A 26589-nucleotide genomic window follows, 5' to 3' on the forward strand; every position below is an offset into this window, starting at 1 on the left:
ATCAGATAAGTATATTTTTTTCTAATCGTTCTCCTGCTCGTCTGTCATTTGTTTTAGAGTTATACTATGTCTACATGGAAAGACCGTATAAGCTTAGTTTTATATATATGTATATGTTCACAAAAGTCGTGGGTTGATGTCTGGTCATTTTGGTTGTCAGAAATTCCCTCAGCTCTGCACAGATACCACTAGCAGGCAGATACGGTGGTTTCTGTTGTTCTGTCCTCAGCCTACTGCACTTTGGGGCTCGTGGCAACATCTCGTCACTTTCTCTTATTGCAAACATGGTCTACAGTGTTCTGATGTGGCTCTCTAGTTGCTGTCCTGTTTCTATGTGGGGACTGAGGAACATCTAAACACTAGACTGCACTACAGTCACCATCTTTCCAAAATTCTATCCTAAATGTTTTTGATGCATTAACTCACTTAATGTTTATAACATGTCTAGATATTAGTCTTTTAAAAAAATCAGTTTTAATGTCTCCATTTTACAATAATAAAAGCAGAAGTCTCAAAAATGATAAATACTTATCTAAGACCAAATAGCTAATTGATGATGGAAAGCCATTTGAACTCAGGTCTACCTGACAACTCAGGAGTGCATATTCTTTGCCCCAACATCACACCGCAGTAATTTCAAAACGAAACATTTTCTTAATATCAGACAAACTAGAGCCTTGAGACTTCTAAACAAGATAAACTTTCAGTGGAAAATTTCAATGCATTTCAAACTGTAATAATCTTACCATAACACAAAAAAATACTGCATAGAGAGCTGTACACGCACACAATTTTCTTTTAGAAATTCTATATAATCACCAAAGAAACTTCCATTGGATTATTTTTAAAAACTCCTTCATGAATGCTCTATGTTACCAGTAAAGACAGCTTTCAGCAAGTCTTTACTAAATACTAAGATGAGGCAGTATCAGTTGTGGACAGAACACAAGACACATGGTCAGAATTCCTAGGTTTCATTCTTGATTCTGTCATCAGCATACTGTGTGGCCTCCTGAAAGCCCATTTAGCCATATGATTATAGGCTCCTTCAACACTCCTGCAAAGTTGGTCTCTGGTATCTAATGTCCTTCGACATCATCTGGGGACAATAGTTGGAGCAAATACGATAAGAGGCACATAATGGATTATGTATCGATGACATAAAGGAGGCACGCATAATGCAGAGTGGAAAATAAACTCTAAGCAAGTAGGACAGTGAGGGGATTGTTTCATTCTCTTCAGGAAGAGAAAAAAAGGCTTTTTTATTTTCAAAAAGCCATTCATAGACAAGAGTTTCATCAATAAACTAATTTCTCTGATTGCCCTGGTCAGAATCTGAGATGGATTTTTATACATGAGAAACTTCCACAGAAAATAGCCTGTTCTCAACTTCAAATCTGTGGCTTGGCAACAACAGTGCCAAAGAAAACCCAAGGTGACTGAGGAGGAAACAGTTTTAGACATACGTATATTTTAATATTTTGCTTGCTAAGAGCTAAATACTGGGTTACATGTTGAGGGCTAAGAGTAAAACCATAGGGACAGCAGAGAGTGGTGGTGGGAATTCTTGGGGACTCTGACTTCAAAGCCTTGAATTTTCACACAGTTGCTCTACATATATGTAATGAGAATTATAAGGTAAATCCCTGCTCTGAAATCTTTTCTTTCTCCTTCTCCCTTTCAGAAACATCTTCCTTGAAGTCTGTTTAGAAACAAATTTAGAATTATTGTGTAATTCTTTTAGTACTAACATCTGTCTCTGCCAAGTGATAGAGAACATGGAAACAAATAAATCTCTCTGGTTTGGATTATTTCAAAATGACTCAAAAGCTTTACCATGCTTGGGGATTTTCTATGTATTCACAGGGAGGAGACACAGTGAAGGAGACAGCTAACAGGTGCAACGCTTTGGAGAAAGCAAAGGATCTAGGAATTATTTGAACTGTTCCCCATAACTCTGGTGATCTGGTTACCTAGAGTCATCCTTGACTACCTCTCCATCACAGTGAGCTGACATTTTAGAGAGAATTTTGCCTAATAGGAGAAAGTTTCCAAGTGTTTTTATTTTAAATATGTGAGAGGAAAAAAAAAAAAACAGTAATAGAATCACTTCACTTCATGAACAGGGCAAACTATGTTAATTCATTTTAATTTGAGGCTAATTATGTGTGGATGACATTGAATAGTAGTAATTATTTTAGATCCAAATCACAGTGTCTTCAAGCTATAAGACAAGTAGGGAGGATATAACCTATACCGAGACTTCCAAGTGATTCATTCAGACAGTTCAGAGCTCCTTTGAGACCACTTTTCAGTATCTAAAAGTTTAGATGCTCTAGAGATGAAGTGTGGTGGGGGATGTGTGCAGGAATAAGAAATTCTCCTGACTCCTCCCCACCCCTCAAAATCTATCCCATCCTTCTGCACCCTGGCATTTCTTCTGTTCATTTCATTCCTTAATCTCACTTTAAAAATATCTGCACCTTAACCATTTAATGGTTGAAGTTTTAACATTTTCGGGCAACATTACAAATGAGGAAATTCCAACTTCAGCCACATAACTGCATTAAACCCAGAACCAACAAGTTATATGGAAGAGAACAAGCAAAACCCAAGAGCATAATGTAAGTTTTGATGCAAATGGGAGCTTGGGTAGAGTTTTAAACACTGAATCTGCTCCCAAAGCAGCTAAAAGGGTATTATGAAGTTCCCTTGGAGCCACATGTTCAGCAGGATGAAAGATGATGATGATGATAATGGTGACAGTGATGACGAAAGATAATGCAAGAGAGGAAGAGTGAAATCACTTTTCTTAAATCCGGTCATTGTTTGTAAAGTCTAGTGTCCTCCACTAACATTCTGGTATCATATTTCTATTGGAGATAAACATCATTATTTTTATTTTTAAAGTGGCCTTCTTCCCATTGGGACACTGCCCCTAATCCATGATGCTCTGTTATTGTGGGACTGTCAGTTATAGAGCCCAGTGCACACAGCGTTGAGCATGTGACCCAGGGTGGATCAACTCTTTGGCATTTCATCTTTTTGGCCAAGGTGACTGATCCAAGGGCTAGCATATGAGTAAAGGTGGGACAGCCCTCTTACAGATTTAATATATAAATACCAGGAGAGAGAAGTTTCTCTTTCTTTTGGATGACATGTTACATAGGACTAGTTGCTGAAGCTAGCAGCAACCTTCTTCAACGTGAGAGGATCTGGACCATCTAAAGCAAAAGAAAAAAGCAAAATGCAAAAAGAATCTAGGTGCACCAAGAGTTGGTGAGAGAGCTCTGACACCATCTTTGAGCCCCTGAATCCAGCCCTTCCTGAAGCAAGATCAACATTCAACTTCTTGGTTGCATGAGGCAGTCAAGTTCTCTTCCAACCACTTCAGGTTTTTTGTTTTTTTTGTTTAATTTAAAGGTGGCTAGCTTGAGTCTGTCTTTGGTTACATAAAGCTAGAAGTTTTGACTAGTATGTTTTGACTAACATGACATGGAGGAGCAAAACTATTTTTTTCTAATTGCATAGTTAAAAACCCAGAAGATGATAAAAAATAATCAATTATGGTGTGTAAATTAATTTCATATCTACTTGAAATGACTCATATGACTATTTACCAATAACTTAAACATAAGTGGCAAATTTGCTTAATGAAATGGTAACAGACTTGAAAGTAATCCAGTTACAACAAAAACGCACATCACTAAAATATTTATGTGTATTCATTCACCTGGGGTTTAGATCACAGATTGATAAACTTTTTCCATAATAGGTCAGATAGCAAATACTTTTGGCTTTGCACCATACAATCTCTGTTACAACTAATCAAATCTGCCATCAGAGTTTAAAAAGAGCTATAGACAATACATTAAAAAGTAGTATGGCTGTATGCCAATAAAACTTTATTTATAAAAACAAGTGGTGAGCTGGATTTGGCCCATGGGCTGTAGTTTGTCAACCTTTATGTATTTATTTATGTATTTATGTATTTATTTATTTATTTATTTATTTATTTATTTATGTATGTATGTTAATTATTATTAGTTCTATTATCATCTCATATCACACAAAATACAAGTTTGTATTATCAAATTTTTTCATCTTTGCTGTCAACCTCTACTTAGAAGATCCACTTTGGACTCCTCTAAATTCACTTCACCATGAATTCCTAGAATAGCTACATGATATGAGGTGACATATTCAGCTCTACAAAAAAATCAAAAATCAGAGATATGTATGGAAAAGTTCCGACCTTCAAAGAACCTGCAATATAATAGGAAAGGTAGGCAAGTTTACTACTAAAGTATCATTCATACCAAGTATCGTGTGTCTTATAAATAAGATAAAACAAAATTATATGAAAGCCCAGAGATGAAGATTAAGTCTACGGAGGGCATCCCCCTGACCCCCAATGGCCTGGAAAGATATTATTTGCTCAGCACGACACTTAATCCCATGTCACTCTGTGTTGCCACAGGATAGGGAAAAAACATAATAACTGTACCCCTTTTCTCTTTCCTTGTCCTGAAAGGTAATTCTTTGCCCTGCTCAGAGAAAGAGATTGTGTGTGTGTGTGTGTGTGTTGATCTGAAATTAATGTTGGAAATATGGAATTAAAGTTGGACAACAATGACTGGTGGGCAGGAAGATATACAAGGAAAGTTTTCTTAGACAGTATACATTATAGTCGGCTCTCTACTCCCTGGAACTTCTCGTTTCCTGATCCAGATTTAGAACAAGATCACTGGGAAGAGACTATTTGTCTAAAAATCTCCTCTATCACTGCTGAATGTCTGGAGTCGGATATTTGTTGCTTTTGAGTGATAACGTGACAGAGGGCATTTAGATGAGAGAGAGAAAGCCCAGACTAAATGGATGTTGAATATATAAATGACACTGGATGTTCAGAGTCAGAAGTGTCTTTGGAAGCACAGGCAATATGTTCTTTTTCAAAGTGTTTTCTGCAGAATCCTCACGTTGAAGGCAGGTCATGAGCAAGTGGGCAAAGACATAAGCGGGAGGCTCTGTAGGTTGGACACTGGGACCCTTGCCCTGAACCAGAGCTAATGGGTTTGTTTTAATCTGCTTTATGTGCTAGGGTTTCAGGTAAGACAGTTGAAAAGAAATGGTCTAAGGCTGGAAGAAGAAATGCTTCTTCTTGAGAGAGGAGAGAGGAGAGAGGAGAGAGGAGAGCAGAGGAGATACTATTTATTTCTCTGATCAGTTTCTCCTCTCTCCTCTCTCCTCTCTCCTCTCACCACTATCAAGTTGAACCAGAGGTGTCACGCAGGTTGAGCCAGAGCTGGGACGAGATCTCACAGTTTCCTTTTGACTCCCTGGCACTGCTCTTTCATGTGTATTCTCAAATAAGAAGGTGACTTTCCTGAAGACATAAAGGGACTGGGTTCAAATGATCATCTCTTGATTCACTTATTATATGTTGAGTATTAGAATCCCTGCTATGACCAAGCACTGTTCCCTGTTTACTTCGACCACAGGGCTATACACATATTTGTTGAACCAAACTGACAGTGTTTGTGCCTCCATACCTGATAAATTAAATGTACAAGTCTGTCTTCCTTTGAGATTCATCCCCTTGGAACTGGGCTTCACCTCTGCCTCTTGAATAACTGCTTCTACATTTTCAGCAAGAGGTCTTGGATGGCCTGCTGGCCATCTGGGAGGGGAGCCAGACTGACCTTCTTTTCTGTAGTACTGAGTCTTGGGACAAATGGCTCCAAGTGGATCTAGTTAGTCCCTGGGGCCATTTATAACTTGATCCTTTCACAGTATGGTTTGCTTTTTCTTTACTACCATGTTTTCATTCTGCCTTACAGAGTCAATCAAAGAGTCTCATGTGTTTATATTCACTTCTAGAATTAACCATACAAAATTATTCTGTCTTATATGAACTCTAGACTAACTTGCATTGATAATTTCCACCTGAAAAATTCTGCGAGTGGTTTTTGGTAACATTCCCTGATTCAGAGGAAGTAAAAGACGTCAACTCAATGAAGTGATACTATTTATTTCTCTGATCAGTTAGATATCTAATTGAGGAATAAAGCATGATTGTCCCCCTCTCCTGCCCCATCATAGAGGAATAAAGCAAGATCCTGGACCTCATCAACACAAATGCTAAAACAGCTTATAAAGAAGAAGATGGCTAAGAGAAGAACAGTAGTGGTGAAAAGATTGGAAGGAGGAGGAGTGATTAGATTTGGCTGTCCACAAGTTCTCGCTCCTAAGACACATACCCAGAGATAAAAACCATAATGTCCAGGTCCTACTGATGTATTTTTTCCACTGTTTCATTAAACAGTCACCTTCAGGCATGCCTACCAAGAACATTAATCCAAAATCATTTGGTAATCTCCTTAGGGTTGACGAACAACAGTCCCCACAACTATAACCGCAGTAACATCAACAACCAATAATTCGACAGGCTGGCTGAGGTTCAGGCACTGTTCTAAGCACTTCAAGTTCAGTATCTACCAAGTGCCAAAGGAGAAGAATCAGCTCCCATCCGTCTCTCTTCAAGCTTGCCCTTCAGATGAAGAGCACAAAAAGGATGAGAAAGTAGTTCTCTAATCTCGGGTTCCATAGATCTTAGGAAAAACATGACCCACAGAAACTGAAGAGTACTGTGCTAGCCTCCAGGAAATTAACCAGTTTGAAGGAAAGACCACCACACTGAAGAACTGAATGGACAGTATCATGAAAGAGTCAATGGTGTATCTGTCCCTCTATTCTCTTTAAAGTTTCACCATTTTGAGCATTTGATGAATTTTATCAAGCACTTACTGCACTTTAAGTTTCACATGTTTTGTGTAACTATTCAAAAAGGTCTGTGTGATGTGTTAGCCACAAACCATTTACTGAATTCAGGGTAGATTAGAAACACTATGAATTAGATGACATGGGCCTTCAAGTAAACGAATTAAGTATGCATATTTAATTCTTGATGACTTTCAGAGGTGACGCTTACCTAAAAACAGGATAACATACTTGAAGAACAAAACTCTTTCATCAACAGTCATTTGCAGCTATAATCTTTAAACATTCAGGTTGCGGCAGGAAATACAAAAGTTTTAAGATTTCACTGAAAGACAAATGATTCTAAATGATTTTTTTTTTACATAAATATTTAGTTGTTGGCATAAAGGCTAAAGTATCAGAAGCCAGGGGGAAGGAAACTGTAACAGCTATAAAGGTAACAATAGGCTCAAAATATAAAAAGGACCAATTCAGCTGGTTTAAAAAAAGAAAAGAAAGCACAATAGCACACCAGTAAGTTCACCTATTATATAATTACGGGTTTTGTATACAAGTGCAGACAAGCAGACAGAATAAAAACCTCCTCTAGGAAATCCAAAAAACTTGGCATCTCTGGCCAGGTGGGATGTGATGCTGGTACCAACAACAAAAAGAAACAGACTGCAACTAGGGTTTGGCCTAAGTCTGAATTTGGCTTCTCTCTGCTAAACAGCAGTTTGCTGCAAAACTCGGGGAAACAAAGGGAAAAATGGAAAGTACTAGAGAATTAAGGCATAGAGATCGGGTAACGAAAAGAAGATGTTGTCAGTCACAGGCTTTGCCAGGCAATGCTTTTGCCTTCATTTATGAGAACAACTCACTTGAGATCTTTTAAGAACTTCAGAAGACAGGCATTTCATAAACAAAGCTCTTCAGCAGAAGGCAAAGGAGGAGACAAAGACAAGTGTTTTTAGAACATGAAGCTGTGGTGATGATATACAATAATACACAGATGCGTTTTAGATTCAAAGCAGCTCAGATTTGACTGGGGTTATGGCAACTGATGATTCCAGATTTGGGAAACCTCCAGGCAATTTACTTCCTTTCCTAGCGTGCATATTTTTTTGCCCAATTGCTTTCCACCCTGTGTTTACTTGTTATATAGGGCACTCAAAAGATAATCAATCCAGCATATCTATCTCTGGGTGTATACCCAAAGAACTCAGAGCAGGAACTTCAAGAAATATTTGCATCCCCATGTTCACAGCAGTACGATTCATAACAACTACAAAGTAGAAGCAGCCCACATGTCCAGTGATAGATGACTGGATACACACAACATATAATACATACAATGGAATATTAATCAGCCTTAAAAAGAAAGGAAATTCTGACATATGCTACAACATGGATGAGCCTTGAGGACATCATGCTAAATGAAAGAAGCCAGTCACAAAAGGATAAAGATTGTATGATCCCTCTTAAATGAGGTTCCCAGAGTAGTCAAATTCATAGAGACAGACGGTAGAACTGAGGTCACCAGCGGCCGTGGAGAAGGGAGAGTGGGGAGTTAGCGTTTAATGGGCAGAGTTTTAGTTTTGTCAGGTAAGAAAGACTGGATGGACGGTGGTGACGGTAGCACAACAATGTAATGTATTTAAAGCCAGTGAACTATACCCTTTCAAAATGGTTCAGATGGTATATGTTATGTTATGTGTATTTTAATGCAATTTAAAAAATATCAAGTATCTGAGGGTGTGGAGAGGAGAGGCCAATAAGTGATGACAGTAATGCCACTGAAGAAGATCCTAACAGCCAGAGACTGGGACCAACTGACGATGGACGGCTCCCAAACTGCAGCAGGTGCTGCCGGTGCATTACCCACACTGCCTCACTTACCACTAAAATGAGAAAGGGGGATGCTGCTGAACTAGGAAGAAGTTCCAGAATCAGGATCACTAAAAGTCTATACAACAAACAAACACAAAATCTTAAATTCTTGCAGATGAGAGGTGCAAGGCTATTAGAGGGCCACGCGTATATCAACTGAGGGTGTCTCTTCCCTTTACATTGGCTATGTCACAAAATGGGAACAAAACCTCTGTGGGGTCAATCCTCACACACAGAAATCAACATTAAAGAAAGGCCTAGCCAATAGAAATAAAAGCAAAAATGAACAAATGGGACCTATTTAAACTTAGAAGCTTTTGCACAGCAAAGGAAACTTTAAACAAAATAAAAAGACAACCAAACGAATGGGAGAAAATGTTTACAAATGATGCAACTGACAAGGACTTAAGTTCCAGAATATACAAACAGCTCATACAACTCAATAACAAAAAAACAAACAACCCAATCCAAAAATGGGCAGAAGACCTAAACAGATATTTCTCCAGTGAAGCCATACAGATGGCCAATAGGTACATGAAAAGATGCTCAGTACCACTAATTATCAGAGAAATGCAGATCAAAACTATAGCGAGATATCACCTCACACCACTCAGAATGTCCATCATTAAAAAGTCCACAAACAGTAAATGCTGGAGAAGATGTGGAGAAAAGGGAACTCTCCTACACTGTTGGTGGGAATGTAATTTGGTGCAGCCACTATGGGAAACAGTAGTATGGAAATTCCTTAAAAAACTACAAACAGATTTACCATATGATCCAGTAAATCTCAGTCCTGGGAAAATATCCAGAGGAAACTAATTCAAAAAGATACATGCACCCCAATGTTCATAGAAGCATTATATACAATAGCCAAGACCTGAAAGCAACCTAAATGTCCGTTAACAGGTGATTGCATCAAGAAGTTGTGGTATACATATGCAATGGAATACTACTTAGCCACAAAAAGGATGAGATCACATCATTTACAGCAACATGGAGGGACCTAGAGATTTTCATACTAAGTGAAGTAAGGCAGGTAGAGAAAGAAAAGTACCACATAGTATCACTTATATGTGGAATCGAAAAGAAAAATGACATAAATGAACTTATTTACAAAATAGAAACAAACTCACAGGCACAGAAAACAAACTTATGGTTACTGGGGTCAGGGAAGAGGGGGAGGGATAAATTGGGAGTTGGGGATTTGAAGTTAATAAACAAGATCCCACTGTAGGGCACAGGGAACTCTAGTCAATATCTTGTAGGAACCTATAATGAAAAAGAATATGAAAAAGAATATAAAAAAAAGAAAGGCCTAGCAACATGGTTGATGGCTGACAGAGATTCCTCCTGAGTGCTCCCAGTGCTGTACTAATGCACAAAATGACTTGTGTCCTGGTCAAACTCACCTAGCATGGAATTCAAATTTATGTCTCGGCAAAAAGACAAATTATTTAATATCGCTGAACTTTGGGGAGGCCCTCAAACGGTCACCCTTGCCATGGCTGACACTCTGAATTCCCTGGGCCTCCTGGGCTGGGATTTCGGGCTCTATGAAAAACACGATTGGTTGTCATCTGCATTGACTCATTTTCCTTCACTGGAACTTTTTTCTTGGCCACATTAAGCAGTGAGCCTGTCAACACTTACAAATGCTCTCCAGGAAGAACGGTCACTCCCTCTCAGCCTGCCTCGCCAGAAAAATCTTTCAGGGCTACCTGTCCAGTTCCTTGTTCCTCTTGGGAGACTCCGTTTGCTTCTATCACCCGGGTTGTTTGAGTTCTCTGCGAGCGTGACGTTAACAGGCACTGCAGGGTGTTACACTATCTGTTCCTCTCTCTCTCTCTCTCTGTTGTTCATTTCCAGACAATCCAATCACAGAGCTTTGCCTTGGCGTCTCTGATAATGGGGTTGGTTCCAGGGCAAAAAAAGTGGGGCCAGCAGTTGGTGAGAAAATAAGTGAGAGTCAAAAAGAAGACTCCAAGAAATCATTTCTGGCTTCTTTTCTAATGCTTGGATTGATCTGACGCAAAGATATCCTTGGAGAGGGTTGATTATTAATGTGTCTTAATCCTGCAGCTTCCATGTAGAATTCCACAAAGATTCCCAGGGGTGGGATCGATGGTAGTTCAGCCTCTGGCCCCAGTAATATGTTGACCAGACACCTATGATTAAAGCTTCGATTGTACCACTGAAAACGCCAGACTCTATTGTGGGGCTTTAACAATAGCTTCTGCGGCACCCGATTCTATTCCAACATGAGAAGAGCACAGAAGACTATCAGAACCTGTAGTTTTATAGACATAATTTGAAAAACCGTATGAGAGGGAAACAGTCACACATGATGTTTAGCTTTGAAGACGAGGAGCTAAGACCCTTTTGTACTGAAAACCAATGGGCATGAATTCTCACTCTATCCCTGCTATGAACTACAGCCTTGGAAGAGTTGCTTAATTCCACTGGGCATTAGTTTTTCCTGCCTTGTCAAATAAGGGGGTGCGCAAGACTTTGTCCAAGAACCCTCCCAGCTCAAGCATTCTATGATATCTCAGCAAAAATGAGAAAATATCACAAATATTATTTGCACAGAATGGGTTAGCCTAGTCCCCAATCACTTGATCAATGGCAAAAACACTGCTGATAGAGACCAAAAAAAGAAAAAAGTGGAAGAGATGACTTGCATACATGGGGTTGATTTGAGTGTGAATCGATAAATACCTTGTGAAAAAAACATTAGATAAATAGTTTTCATAAGCCAGTAAAATATACTGAAGTGTATGAAAAATGATTGACATGATTCTAAGTGGGAAGGGGGAAATTTTTAGGGGAGGAATTCTCTCTCATCAGATGTTCCACCATTTCACATGCAGAGTCGTATACAGTGAGACCGTTTGAGATCCAGAGAGCATATAGTTTTATTTACGAACATCAAACTGTTAATACGTGAAAATCATAAATTGATCATTGTTTTCATTAGAATGCTCTTCCAGGTGGACTCTGAGACAAAGATTTTGGTGCAGGTAGCTTATTTGGGAGGTGCTACTGGGAGGCTGAAGAAGGGGAGAGGGAAAAGTGAGAAGGGAAGAGAAAAGGGAAGAGAGAGCATGAATCAGTGGGTTGCCACGCTACCACAGTAACGAAGTTTCGCTCAACAGCACCGGCATTATTTTGAGGAATGGCACAAGAGTGATCCTCCTCAGTGACTCACTGAAGGACAGGAAGCACTGGGTGTTTATCCACTCACCCCCATTTCCCTTTGGTTAAAGGCTGTTGGAGGGGACAATCCTGGGGTGTGGCTGTCTGCTACCTTGTTCTGTCACCCTCTCGCAGCTTCAGGAAAAGCAAAATGGAGGGAGCCTCAGCCCCACTGCTTGCAGACCATTTGACAGGTACAAAGAACTGCCCACCACACCTGCCTTGACATCAGCTAGGCCAACTGGATGTGGCAAGGTACATCACAAGAGCCACAGTTATGTTAATCAGATGTGGTATATTTACATCTGAATTCAGTTAATGGGAAAAAGCACATGTGCTCAAGATTTTTAAAATCTACTGTAACAGTTGAGCTGGGGACTTGAAAAAAAATTATCTTTAATCCTAAATTAGAAATATCTTTCAAGGAAGTGGGCTTAGAGAAGAGGGGTGGAAGGTGCCCATGGTGGATGCGGATGTCTGTACTGAGCACTGAGGCCGACAGCTGAGGATGACAGTCTGGGTGTCTGCACTCCTTTTTACATCACAACTGCATCAACTCTGAGAGCTAGAGAGGCATAAGCCAGCACCAAACAGCTGACTGCCTACCCTTTCACCCTTCCTTCTAGACACATATTTGCCCCTCTGGATTTAAAACACTTGAAAAGAGGGAGGGACAATAAAAATGACTTAGAAAAGCTCTAAGCCCCATTCTTTGTACATCTTTATTTAGTATTGGTCAACCTTATCTGCTGAAGAATAAACTTAGGAAGCCTTGATTTGGAGTTTGATTTTCCAACCCTGCTGGTTTCCAGAAGGAGAGAGAGGGAAGATCTTTATCCAGCTGAAAATAAAGAGGATACTTCATAACTTCATGGGCTAAATAAGCTCCTTGTGGTTCAAGGATCAGAGTCCCCACTCAAGCTCAGATGAAACAAAGTGGGATTTATTTTAATGACACAACACAGATGTGGAGAGACTCACACATAGCACACATGGGCTTCTCAAGGACTAGAATCAGAAACTGAAAACTCTATGCTATCACTTATATGTGGGATCTAAAAAAAAATGACACACATGAACTTATCTACAAGACACAAACAGACTCATAGGCAAAGAAAACAAATTTATGGTTACCAAAGGGGAAAGAGGGATGGGGAGAAAGGATAAATTAGGAGTTGAGGATTAGCAGTTACAAACTACTGTATGTAAAACAGATAAACAACAAGGTCCTACCATATAGCACAGGGAACTATATTCAATACTTTGTAATACCCTATAATGAAAGAGGATATGAAAATATATATATATATATGTATAACTGAATCACTACGCTGTACACCAGAAACTAACATAAGATTGTAAATCAACTATTCTTCAATTAAAAAAAAAAGAAATGGAAATGAAGTCCTTCTCCATTTATTAAGGGCTGTGGTTTTCTCTCTCTCACACACACACTCTTCACCCCTCAACCACCAACTTCCTCTACTGATTCTTATTCTAGTGCCTCAAATAACCTCCACTCATAACCTTCCAGTTCTAGAAACCCTTTCCAATCAAGAATTTCCTGTTTCTCTAACACCAAGTTCCCGAGAGAAGAATCCACTGGAACCATTCCAAGTCACACTAGACCAGACAAGTCATAAATTGTTAGAAACTATACAGTTAGGTCAAGTTCCCATCTTCTGTTCAATCAGCTATTGCAAGGGCCAGGGTCACAGAGACCACACACACTCAGGAGGGCTGCGGGTGGGACAGGTCCCCCCAGAAGAGGGCATGTGTACGGTAAGCAGTAAGTCACATATCTAAGGCTTCCAGAATAGCCCATTAGAAAGTAAAGGAATAAATTACTTTATTTTCTATACTACTGTAGTTTATTGATATATTTTAAAATAAATTTAACTAGTGCTCATTAAAAGTCACAGTCCATCACTTACTTATGAGACCTAAGTAAATAAAACAACCTTTTGGAGTTTCACTTCTGTCTCCTACTCGTGGCAGAAATAATATTTATCCCCAGATCAAGGGTTGGCAAACCAGGACCGGGTGGGCCAATTCCTGCCAGTTGCCTGCTTTTGTAAATGATGCTTTAATGGCACATAGTCATGCCCTTTTTTTTTTAAAATAAATTATAAGGTAACAATGGCAGAGCTGAGTACTGGGACAAAGACCTTCTGTCCCATAAAGCCTAAAATATTTGCTATCTGCTCTGAACTGAACTGTGTCCCTCCCAAATTCAAATGCGGAAGCTGTAGTCGCCCACATGATGGTATCTGGAGGTGGGGCCTTTGGGAGGCCTTTAGATTTCCTGAGGTGACGAGGGTGGGATGTTCATGATGGGACAAGTACCCTTAGAAGAAGAGGAGAGAGATCTCTCTCATTGTGCACGCACAGAGGAGAGACCCAGTGAACGCAGAGCAAGAAGGCAGCCGTACACAAGCCAGAAAGAGGGCCCTCTTCAAGACTCCAATCATCTAGCACCTTGATCTTGGACCTCAGCCTCCAGAACCGTGAGAAATAAATGTCTGTGGTTTAAGCCACCCTGACTATGGTAGTTTGTTACGGCAGCCCAAAGACACAATCTATCCTCTTACAGATAAAGTTTGTTGACCACAGCCTAAATTACCGGGAGATTAATTGTGACAGTGCCTCCCTAAGCACATATCCTGGAGACCACACACTTTCTCAATGTGTATCACATTCCTTGTGTTGCACTCGGAACACATTCAGGGTTCTAAGATCACATACCTTTGGAGGGAGAAAAGTAGCCTACAAATTCAAGATCAAAGAAATGGTTGTTATGCATTTAGTATACTCTTGAAATCTTTGCAGGTTTTCAGTTAATCTGTTAAATGTAGCAGTGTGTTCATAACTTAATTTGTGTATTTTAGCCATTTGCTTTAATGCAAGTAATTGGCAGGTACCGCATTAACACACAAAGGTATTTAATGCCACGTACAAAAAAAAAAGTGTATTTAGTTCTTTATTATTTCTGCTAAATAATATAATGCACGAATCATAGAACTGAAGGGCCTGAAATGAAGTGTGAAGGTGGATTCATTCATCCCTCAGCTTCTGGGCAGCACTTCACATCAATTATTCTACAAAAATCATCGCACGTTAGTCATTAAAATCACCAGATAATGAGATTCCACAGAATCCCTTGGTAACATGCACCAGGGCCTCACAATTCCTTTCTTGGGGTATTTTCCTGAAATGGAGCCCCAATTCTTCCTGCTGCTAGGTCTTTCATGCTGTTCTCAAAGGTCTGGGCTGCTCTACCTGAGGTGGGATGTGGCGTACAGTCACTGAAATGCCTGCTTCATTCCTTCCCTCCCTGTGAACAGGAGTAACAGCCACGTTGTCCTCATAACCCCCTGGACCTTGAAGATGATGCTCGTACAGTCAGGGCCACGTTCGAGTCAGCGAAGAAGAATAAAGCCACTCCTCAGGAGCCTGAAGAGGGGAGGCAGGGAGGCTTCTGGGACAAAGAACATATTTTTCCTCTGTCTTGGACACAGGGACCATTGCCGTTTGTCTAACGATAAGGCAAGAAGGTCGTCTTTGTTAGAGTGTTATAAACAACACCACCTTTTCCACGGAAAGCGAGGCATCCCTTTGGGATGGTCTGTGATCTCTTAACATTTGAAATACATTTTCTTAAACCTGTATCCTCGATAGGCAGAGAAACTCCAGTTTCTGACAGTAAGATGCTTAAAAGTTTGAGAAAAATTAACTGCCTCAGGACCAGAGAGGGTGATCTATCAACCCTATCACACGAGAAGTTTGCTTTCCTGCAAACGCTTTCCAAGAGCATTAGGCTAGCTGAAGATATACTCAAATGCATCTTCATGAAAACATGGTAGCTAAAAGTAAAATAATCTAAGTGAAGGCATGATTAAAACTATATTTCTGTTGTCCTCTCTATTCTTAAGAAAGCATTTTTTTAAAAAAACAGGCATAAAAGCATACATTCATGATTTGAAATTCTTCTCATTTTAATTATTCAATTAAAATGCAGTGTTGGGGGTTTACCTGCCATTCCTTATGCCTCCCCTTTCCCGTGTTCCTGTAACCACACCCTATCAGAATCTCACCGCAGAGAGGCTGCTTCATTAGACTTGGCGACAAGAGGAGTGACCCACAGAATTCCCAGTTGAAGATGCACCTCTATGTAAAGGCAGAGAAGGAAATAAGAGTTTCTAGGAAGCAAGAAAGTTGCTGAAGGGGAGAGACCAGTGACATTATTTGATAAGACTGGTTCCCTAAAATCTGAGATATATCCACGCACCTCTATCACGGGGACTTTTAAATAGACAGTGGTGAAAGATGCAAACCATTTGGAGCATATTGACTGACACGGAAACAAACCAGTAAAAACTGGAATGTGTCTTGGCAACTAGGTCATATAAGCTAAACCACACTTTGTCAATATTTCTTTCCAGACATAAATAATTGTAAGATAGTCACTACATTCCCAGAAATATATGTGATTTTCAAACAGATATTTTTCTGATAACTTTAGGCCATACTTCACTCCTACTTAAGAATGTGTTTGTAGGTTCAGCCACTGGATAGTTCATACGAATGTTTAAATCACCGACCTAATGTATAGTTATCACCCAAAATGGGTCAGATCACTTTTACAACTGAGCCACAAGCTTGTATTTACTATATCAAGGAACTTCTAAGAAATAAATGAAAACAGCTTCATTTTGATCCAGGTAGAATTTTGAAACTTGAAGTTAGTCTCTTTAAATCTGTTTCCAATTTTAGAATGCTATCAACATCTGTGCCAAGACGTCTTCTTAGAGAAGAACCTAGGAGGACTTTTTAGGTTGGACAGATTCAACTTTCAAATTTGATTAATGAAATACGTTATATGTGAAAGGCTACTGATTTTTTAATTTTGTTCCCCATCACATACTCCCCAGAACACTGTGAGAGGCACCTTTAATCATGCTAATTTAGGCAGGTTCATAATGTCCTGGAGATTCGTATATTTTAAATTGAATTAATCATCACCTCCCCTCTACCCACCCTCTTAGCAAGCAGCCCCCTTTTCTATTTTTTTCCCCCCTATTACTGGCACCACCATCCTCCCAGCCACCCAGACTCAAAACCTCACAATGATTATCACATTTCTTTTCATGCCTAATATTTAACCAAATGACAAGATCATTGATGCTACCTTTATAACATTTCTTACATCTGCTCTTCCTCTTTACTGCTTCCTTTCAGTAATTCAGAGACTTACTCCCTTTGGCTCAAACCAGAGATTTGTTCTGAAGCCCCCAAAGTTCTGATAACCCAAAGGTTTTTTATTTTCTGTTTTTAGTTTATTTGTTTTTAAATAATTTGTGACCTGAACTGACATGAGGCTTTTTATAGACACCATTTATAATATTTAGTTTGAGTTTATCTGGAAAAATATTAAAGAGAGCTTCGCTAGACCCCATTGTTGTCCAATATAAGGTATATGCCTTGTAGCACTTTTCTAAAATCTGGAAAATTCTGAATCCAAAATAGATCTGGCCTCAGGGGTTTCAAAGGACAAAATGTGGATTTTAATTAACACAATAACCTCTTGAAGAAAACTCTAATTATTATTTTTTCCTTTCTTTAATCCATTCTATACATTTCTACCAAAGGAACCTTTCTGAATATATTTAATCCAAAACTGTAGCTTTTATCAGATACTTCCACCTCCACATTTTGGCATTCAGGCCCTTTGTGATCTGGTCTATTTTTTCTGCTCACAGAAGGTGGGGCCTACAGGACTTCAGATTACATACTGACTAGCTTTGAGAAATACAAGACGTCCGAAGTTAAGCACCAAGCCCAATTCACTTTGTATACCCGTAGGTTGGCTGTTGAGTCCATGAGTACTCAATAAACATCTGTTGAATAAATAAAAGAATGAATAACTGGCTGAGAAAAGAAAGGCTGAATGAAAGAATGAACAAGTATTGATCAGAAAAAGTATGAATGATAATTGAAAGCGGCAGGTTTTTGTCCATATGTCACTGCTCAGGTTCTATTTAGGGTCAACTTTGGAATTCCTTAACTCAAGAGAGACAATGCAATTTTAGAAAAGATCTAAAGAAGAGGCAGCTAAATAGTGAAGTATTCTTAAGAAAATCTAAATAGGCTGGGTTTGGTTTTGTTTTGTTTTGAGTGAGGAAAACAAATGAAGGGAGTTGTAAGACAGGCAGTTGTGATGGCCCGTACTTACTAACTGCCCACGTGACTAGCTATAGAAAAGACGCAGCATCAGGGGACAGGGAGGGCCCACAGCCTGACACGCCCAGCAAGCATGTGCAGACACGGTCAGGGCCCATGGCAGGCTGTCTCTCTCAACGTGGATGCAAATTGTTTCAAACACAGTAAGAGGGATTTGGTTCTTACTAAACCAAAGTGAATACACGTGGACTGAAATTTGAAGGATTTCAGCTACACCTATTGAAGAAACCACCTCAAACTGATATAATATATAGAACAGAAAATATCAGAGTGACATATATTTGAGCAACCAATATATTTGAGTAATAAGTCAATAAGAACTTCATGAAGTGGGTTAAAGACATCGAAGCGAGTATGACAATTTTATTTTATTTTTATCGAGACTGCTAAAAGAAAAATAAAGACACATATCTTCTTGGAACTGTGTCGTTCATTCCAGTTTGGGAACAGACAAGTGAACCCCAGAGCTTTTTCCCTACCTACCTAGTGTTTTGTAATGTAGGAGTCTGAAGGGCTATATTCAAAGGGCATCAGAAGGGAAAAAAAATTAAAAAAGGCAAGCAAGCTACTGGTGACAGAAATAGAAGCAGTGGAGGGGTTTGTGATCCTTTTGACAATTCATAAGGGAAGCGTCATCTGCCATAACCTTAAGCGCAGTAGAGTATCTGTGAATACTCCAATAACGCTGGCTTATATCTGAATCACCTAGTCAGCAGCTCTGGTAGTATCAATATGACATATATGAATGGACCCACTCAACCTGCATTCCAATCATTCACTTCACTCCTAACCCAGGACTTTAATGACTGCCAAACCTCAGCATTCACTTGCATGCACTCATCACAGTCACGCTCTTCTGACAGCTCATTCAAATAAGAGGAATATGACTCAACTCCCAAAGCAGGACATAGGGAGTTCTAGCGCTGAAAAGCAAGCCAAATTTACCATTCAAAAAATAAATTCCAGCCATGTTCAATAAATTACATATTGCATACTCTAAGAATTACATTATGATTGCCATAATAATATATGGCTGTTATTAGAATTACTAGCAGTAACATATGCAACTGCTAATGGACTTATAATGTAGCACGCCATTGGGAAATAAAAACGAACTATATTTTTTCCTGTTACCAAACAAATGTTGCCATAATCTATATAGTAATTTGAAACTGAATAGTTCTAAGTAGAAGTTTATACCCGTATTTGCTATGCATATATGGGCCTCTGTCACATAATTTTCAACTAAAGTTAAATAAGAGGAAAATATTACACACAGACTACTTCAGATACTCAAACTGTTGTGATTATTTTGATTGACTAAACTGGCTAAGTCAAGTGTTAAAAAGTTGAACTCAACCAAAAAGAGTCAGAGAGGTCAAAACAATAATCAAGTCAATCAAAAACTGAATTTTAAGTTCTTTCCCCCTGCTACCCTTGAAGAGATTGATTTGACTGGTCAAATCAGTCAAAAGAGTCAACCCAGTTTGTGTGTACAGACATAACCATAGCATTTAATCATACCTAGCTCAATGGAAAAAATAGCAACGATACTTTACATTTATTAGCTAAGTTGATATTCTTATAAACTCACTGAGATGGGTAGGACAAATGTTTCCACTCCTAGTTTTAAGCTGAAGAGTTTCAGAGAAAAGTGGCTGGCATGTGTCATCTACAACTGCCCTAAAACATAGTGACTGAAAATGATTTATTATTTTTCACAATTCTATGAGTTGAATGGATTCAGCTGGACAGTTCATTTGCTCCACTTGGTATATAGACTGAGGTCATTCATGTAGTTGCATTTAGGTGGGAGCTTGGCTGGAGATGGAATATCCAAGGTGACCTCTCATCCACCAAGATTTCTCCCCTTCTAGCTACTCACTATTTCGTATAGCTTAACCTCAGTTTCCTTCTAACAAGACGGTTGACTTCCAAGTGGAAACATTCCAAGAAGACAAGCCCCAGCGTGCAAGCATTAACTGAGTCTCTGATTGCTTCACACTTGCTAACATCCTGCTGTCAAAGCAAACCCAGAGACTGGGTGGGACGGGACTCCAGAAGGGCATGAACACCAGGAGACGTGATTCCTTGGGGGTCACCCATGTAACATTCTACCACAACGTGGCTATTGAGCTTGCAGAGCAAGGACTACAATTCTGGCCTCCTTAATGTGGTTTTCTTCCCATCAGACTAAGTTGACTTCCCAGTGTCACATTTGACCTTTCTTTTAACTCATGGTCTCTTGGGAACATATGTGCATAAACCTTAGAACGTATTAACATGGAGCTTCTCTACCTGCTGAGAGTTTATAGCACAGATTGATGGTGGTGTCTACGTGAGCATTTGAGGAGTTCCATGTCTTGTAGCACAAAGGACACCCCAAACCAGCTTCCTGGTCTCAAAAATCCCTTTAATTTCTAAAAATTATTAAGAACCCCAAAAAGCTTTTGCTATACAAATACACCTGTCAATATTTACTGTATTATAAACTGAAACTGAGAATTTTCTTCAGTCATAAGAACATAAAAGTATATATTCTGTTCACTGTCAGAGTGATGACATCACCACATCTCATGTGACTTCTGTACACTCCACTGTACCCTCTGAAGGGAATGGGAGGAAAGAAAAGGCAAATCCTATCTTGTTTATTATTATGGACATAGTTTTGACTCTGAAAGGGTCTCAGAGGCACTCAGACGCTCCTACATCACATTTTAAGGACTGCTGTTCTAAAACAATTTTCTCCCTGAAAATAATAAATGGCACTAAGCAGGAAATTACTAAACCTCTCTTTATTTTCACTCCTAAACTGACAAGAAATTAAAAGCTATCCTTAGAGAATAAACCTGAAGTGACAGCACAAATGCAGAGCGGAAAGGGAAAACTGAGCCTGGGGTCCATCTTTTGTGACCATCAAATTTGACATGGAAAGATATGTTTGGTGGAGAAGTCAAAAGCACGGCTCAAAGCTGGCCCAAAGTGCTTGTTTCAATAGATGGCAGCTCCACTGGGCTTTCAGTTTTATGCCAAGATCCCAAAGGGATATTGTATCTCAGCAAAAGGGTGAATGAAGGAGAAGACCTGCTCCTCAGAAAGGGACATGAAGAAATCTTCTCTCATTACAATCTTGGATGGAAGGAAAAAAATTCCTCTGAAAATTCATAACCATAGGTTTGCCCTTTTCTGGGTTTTCAGCCCATTTTTTATTACAAAGTTATCCCAGGTTGGTGGTGCTTCCAGGCACTTGGCAAGCACAAAAGCAAACTGGACCTGGAGGAATACACTTTTAACCCGGGCTTCAAAATATTCTCACACACAAGTGCCATTAAAAAATAAGCTCGTAATTAAAAAAAAAAAACCATGAAACACAAATTGCTGAGTTAGATGGGCAAAAACCACACTAAAAAGAGTATAAAATAAGAATGTTTACCATGCCTATTAGAAAAAAAAAAGTATGTCAAAGGACGAGTCTAATCTGAAAAGGAATAAAATCAAATTTCTAGATGAAATAATCAAATCACTTTGAGAAATGATAATATTTGAAGTTAAATAGCGCATAAGGCCACAGAGCAACTAGACTTCTCACATACTGCTGAGAGGAGGGTAAATTGGTAAAACCACTTTGGAAAACTGTTTGGCAGTATTCACTGGAGCTAAATGACATATACTTCACAACAAAGCAATTCTTCCTAATATAAACTCAGTAAAAATGCTCAACACATTCTCACCTCAAGAACTACGCAGTAAAGTGTACAGCAACTCTATTCATCACTGGTATAAGTGTGCATTTGCTCTATAAAAATTCATCTAGCTCTACATTTAGGATGTGTATATTTTTCTATATGTACGTAGTGACTGAATGAAAATTAACACATATACGTGTGTGCACGTACACACACACACACACACACACACTGAACAAAAATTCCTTAATGTCCAAAGAAGAGGACATTCCTGATAAATCAGAGCAAATACCACTCTGAAATGGATTTACTGCACAAAATAGAAAAAAGTCAACAAATGAATCAAAAAGTAAATCTGATACTTCTAAAGAAAAGAAAATCAGAAGTTACATCTAAAGGAATTATAAAATACGGTCCAAAAAGAGCATGAGAGACAGTATTTGAAATAAAGACTAAGAATCTCCCACAACTGATGCAAGACCTGATGCAAGAACGCGGAAGAAGATAATTTCCAAGGCTCGGCCAGATAAGGAAACACACACCAAAATGCATCGTAGAAAGCTGTAGAACAGCAAAGAAAAAAGGGAGGTCCTAAAGGCAGCAAGAAGAAGCAGGGCAGAATTTATGCAAAAAAAAAAAAATTTTTTTTTCTTTTTTTAGGCTGGCAGCAACAATGGAAGTCAGAATATCACAGAATGATGATTTCAAAAGTTCAAAGAGAAAATCATTATCAATCTAAAAATAGTCTAATTTGGGAGAGAGTTATGCAGAATTTGCAGAATTAAAGCATGTAAGTACTGTGTGTTGCCTAAAAAGATACTACATCGAGGTACTGTTCTTTTCACCATGAACTGCTGCAGAAAAGAGCATGGTATACTCTCTGGTTGTTTGTGAAATTTAAACATGCAGTTAATAAATTGCTCTGTTAATGAAATGTGCTTGGTCACCTACAATGAGCCAGATAGATGTGATCCATATAGTCTAAAAGTCCTTTCATTTTCCTGGTACTCAGCATTAGGCTACGTATGAAATAGATGCTCAGGTAATATACAAACAGAGGAAAGGATAAATGGATGAATGGCTGTTAGATGGATGAATGGATAGACAGACAGACGGATGGATGGACACATAGATGGACGGATAGACAGAGATATATATATACAGGCAGACAGGACATACATTTTGTGGACTAATTTCATCATCTGTATCTGACTCTCACCCTGAATATCTCTTAGGCAGAGTCTGATAGAACACAGAATCCTAAATGCTAATTTTCTGAATTTTCAGCTCCCGGATCTGATTAGTGTTTCTTGGACTAAAGGAAATGCAGGGAAACAGCTTTATGTGTCCATAATGGAGAGCATTTGTCTCTATGAACACTCGCTGGGCGCCACCATTATGTTTTCCAGTGAAATCAGCTGATGAAAGATCTCTGCCAGGGTGGAGGTCAGGGTCTTTCCCTGAGTGAAATGTGACAGATGTTGGGCCAGTTGTGAATATCTTTGTCCATGGCCCAGAACTTATTTATCTTCTCTGGACACTGACAAACACACACACACACAGTATGGCACACTTTTAAAAAAGTGTGTCACCGTTTCCTGAGAGAAATGATCTCCTCTCTAGGATGTGACTGAAAATCATGGGCAACTGGAAGTCTGGTGTACCCCTGTGGACTATTACTCACCCTATAAAAGTTAATTTAAAACAAATTAATCCATAAATCTCCACATTGTCTGCAAATACCTACCACTATAAAAAACCTAATTTAAGCCCTTTCCCCTCTATTCTAAATTAGGGTTGCACTGCATTTTAGAAAATGTCTTCCCGACTCGGAATAAATTACCAGTTATTTCCTCTTATTGACGACGGTGTAAGTTCTAAGGGTGGTAGTAGGTCCAACATCACAATCCCTTCATACTCAAAGAGAAAGAATGCACAGTATTTTACAGGAGTCTTAATACAGAAACTTTATATATTGGAGAAGTTTAATTTTAAATGCAGTTCCTCAGGCCGTTCCTCCTGAAAGTCACTTAATAGAGTTTCTTAGTTAACACTTTAGTCACACTTAGCATGTGGAAGAAGATGAAATCAGAGAGGTAGATCTTTGACAGAGATAGAATTTTTACTTTTATCAGGATCTTTAATTACGGAGTCTCAAAGCAGAATAAATAAGAGTGGCCCACCCTTAGGGAAAAGGCTAAAAATGGCAACCTGAACCATTAAATGGTTCAGATTTCTACTGAAAAGCCAAAATACAGACTTTCTAAACTTTAGAAAACTGTTTAAAAATATTTGTGGAGCAAGGTGAATGACCAGGTTAAAAAAAACGTTTTTTATCTTTTCTAAGTTGATGAGATAGTAACTAGAAACACAGTCATTTAAAACACTAATTTATAATCCCTCCCACCCCCATCTTGAGGGACAGCGTGTTTAAAAAGGAACATTGCCCCCTCTGGTACTTTGGAACTTTTAGAAATGCAATTTTTGCATAGAAAAATCCTATTCTTGATGCTAAGTGGTTTTTATCCTGAATATTTGGGGGAAAAAATGGCTACCTTCTAAGCCAGAGGAAGACTCAGGTGGCGAGTTCGTCAATTAAATCTAAATGTCCCCAATTCCATTGTCTATAGCCAATGAGAATAAACAAGAGGGTATTTAGCACATTGAGACATTTCACAGAAAGGTGTTCCAGGGCTGTCATTCCATAATCTAAAAAAAGGCACTTAGCGAACTGCTAATTATCAGGCTCCCCCACACCACTGTACTGATGTTAAATGGCACTGTTCCATTAGCTGTAATTATTCCATTTGTAATAAATAAGCATTAACCATTTTCAAGCATACACTCACAAATCATTTTTAAAGGATGAGTTTCATGCATTTAAAATCATATATTTCAAAACAGCCTCAGCGGCAAATCTACGTGAAGGCCTAAATTCAAATGAGAAGAGCATTTAAGAAATTAAAATAAAATATATTCAGTAACAGAAATTATTACAGCCTGCAAAACCTTCAAAAGAGAGAGAGAGAGAAAGAGAGAATACTGCCACCAAGTTAAGGAGAAAAATGTTTCAATGTTCAACGGGGTGGATATAATAATTCTTCAAAAGGCCCAGATTTCTTTATATAAGACAGCATCTGGAACCTAGGAAGTGATTTGTATGAAAACAGACTGATAGTGGAAGATCAGATGTGGTCACATTAATACACAAATGTCTTTGACCTCTATTCGGGGAAATGGGATGTAAGCGACCACTTGCAAATGCGGAGATACAGATGTGGGCGGGCGTGACTTGGGGGGAGGAAAGGAGGAGACATAACAGACTTAGACCTTGCCCACAACTGCTACCTGGAGGTCATCTGAAGGAGCACAAGACTTACTGCATTCACCAGTCTTTAGACGTTTACCCACCTTGCTTACACTGAGAACAAAACAATTAATTAGCAGTACTATAAAAAGTCACTGAACCATATAGGTATGATGTGTGCACCTTTTCTGACGTATGCCTTCTTGCAATGAAATTTACAAAGCAAAGCAAAAACTGAATGAATAAATTATAAAGTGACTGTTACAAATTGGTAAAATCTATGTGTGGGTAACCAAAAGGCTGATGTGGATGTAGAAGATAAACCCTAACATTATTTTTTCAAAGCAAATAAAAAATAAGCGCTTACTTTATTAATGAACTTGGAGAGTCAAAGTTCTGTTTGCTATGAGTCTTGTACGGAAAGGAGGTACCTACATATTGGTCCAAGAGTCCTCAAAGTAGTTCTAGGTGTGGACTCTCTCAAAGACTCAGAGCTTTTAATACTAGAGTGGAAACTATTCAAAGGATTTTATGAACACTGAATATGACTTGCAGAAAATATGACTTGTTATGTATCCACAATATATGTAATACATATTCCCAATCATGAAAAAAAGATCGGTTACCAATAATACCAACACACAGGATTAACCTGCTTGCTATCGTGAGCGATGGCTTAGTATCGTGCACTGTCCAACGGAGCACTAACGTGGAGATTTAAATTTAAATTAATTCAAATTAAACAAAATTAAAAACTTAGTTCCCCTGTTGCACTGGCTACATTTCAAGTGCTCAACAGCCACCCATCGCTAGTGGCTATGACTCGGGGCAACACAGACACAGAGCGTTTCCATCGCGGAAGAAAGCTCTCACGGACAGCACTTTCGCCAAGCACTTTGTAACAGTCGGCTAAAAAGGATAGGCCCAGACAATTCATAGTTTTCTAACCAACAAAAGATGCTAATGAGTTGCTTTTACTGCTTAGGTTTTCTGCAACAAACACGCTTTTCAAATTTTGCAGTCAATCTATGCCCTTGAAGTTAAAGTTTATATTCCCAAGAAATGAAATCAAAACTTCAAATCTGAAGTTAAATGTCGTGGGGGGCCTTAGGCACATTTTCTGTAAACACTGGGAAGAAGAACTGTGATTTTTCTGATGACAAGAAACAGAACCTGTATAAATTCAAACTTAAACAGACTCTTTACCCCACTTTGCCTGTGCTGTCTGCTCACTGTGCTTCTGCACTCACTGAAATGTAAATATTTTCTAAATGTCTCTTTCTTATCTTTGCCTATAGGGTGAATAGCACCTTGTATTTTCAAATACAGGACCATGAGATCATTTTATTTCAAGTATTCTCATCAAATGCTACTGTCAACTCAAAGTCTTGATGCCTTAAGTTTTCTTCCACACTGTGAACATCAGTTTTCTTCTTCGTTTGCTGAAAGCACTTGGTTAACAATTTAGCACCCTGAGATAGCACTAAGTCACAGGACAGAATTTTTAACAGG

General features: G+C 38.9%; 1 long non-coding RNA gene across 5 annotated transcripts in view; it reads right to left on the reverse strand.

The window, feature by feature from the left end:
- Positions 1-26589, reverse strand: part of LOC106729852 — a 659616-nt gene that overhangs the window by 209539 nt on the left and 423488 nt on the right. The window lies entirely within an intron of this gene.

Source organism: Camelus ferus, chromosome 17 (assembly GCF_009834535.1).
Source record: "Camelus ferus isolate YT-003-E chromosome 17, BCGSAC_Cfer_1.0, whole genome shotgun sequence".
Classification (NCBI taxonomy): Eukaryota; Metazoa; Chordata; class Mammalia; order Artiodactyla; family Camelidae; genus Camelus; species Camelus ferus.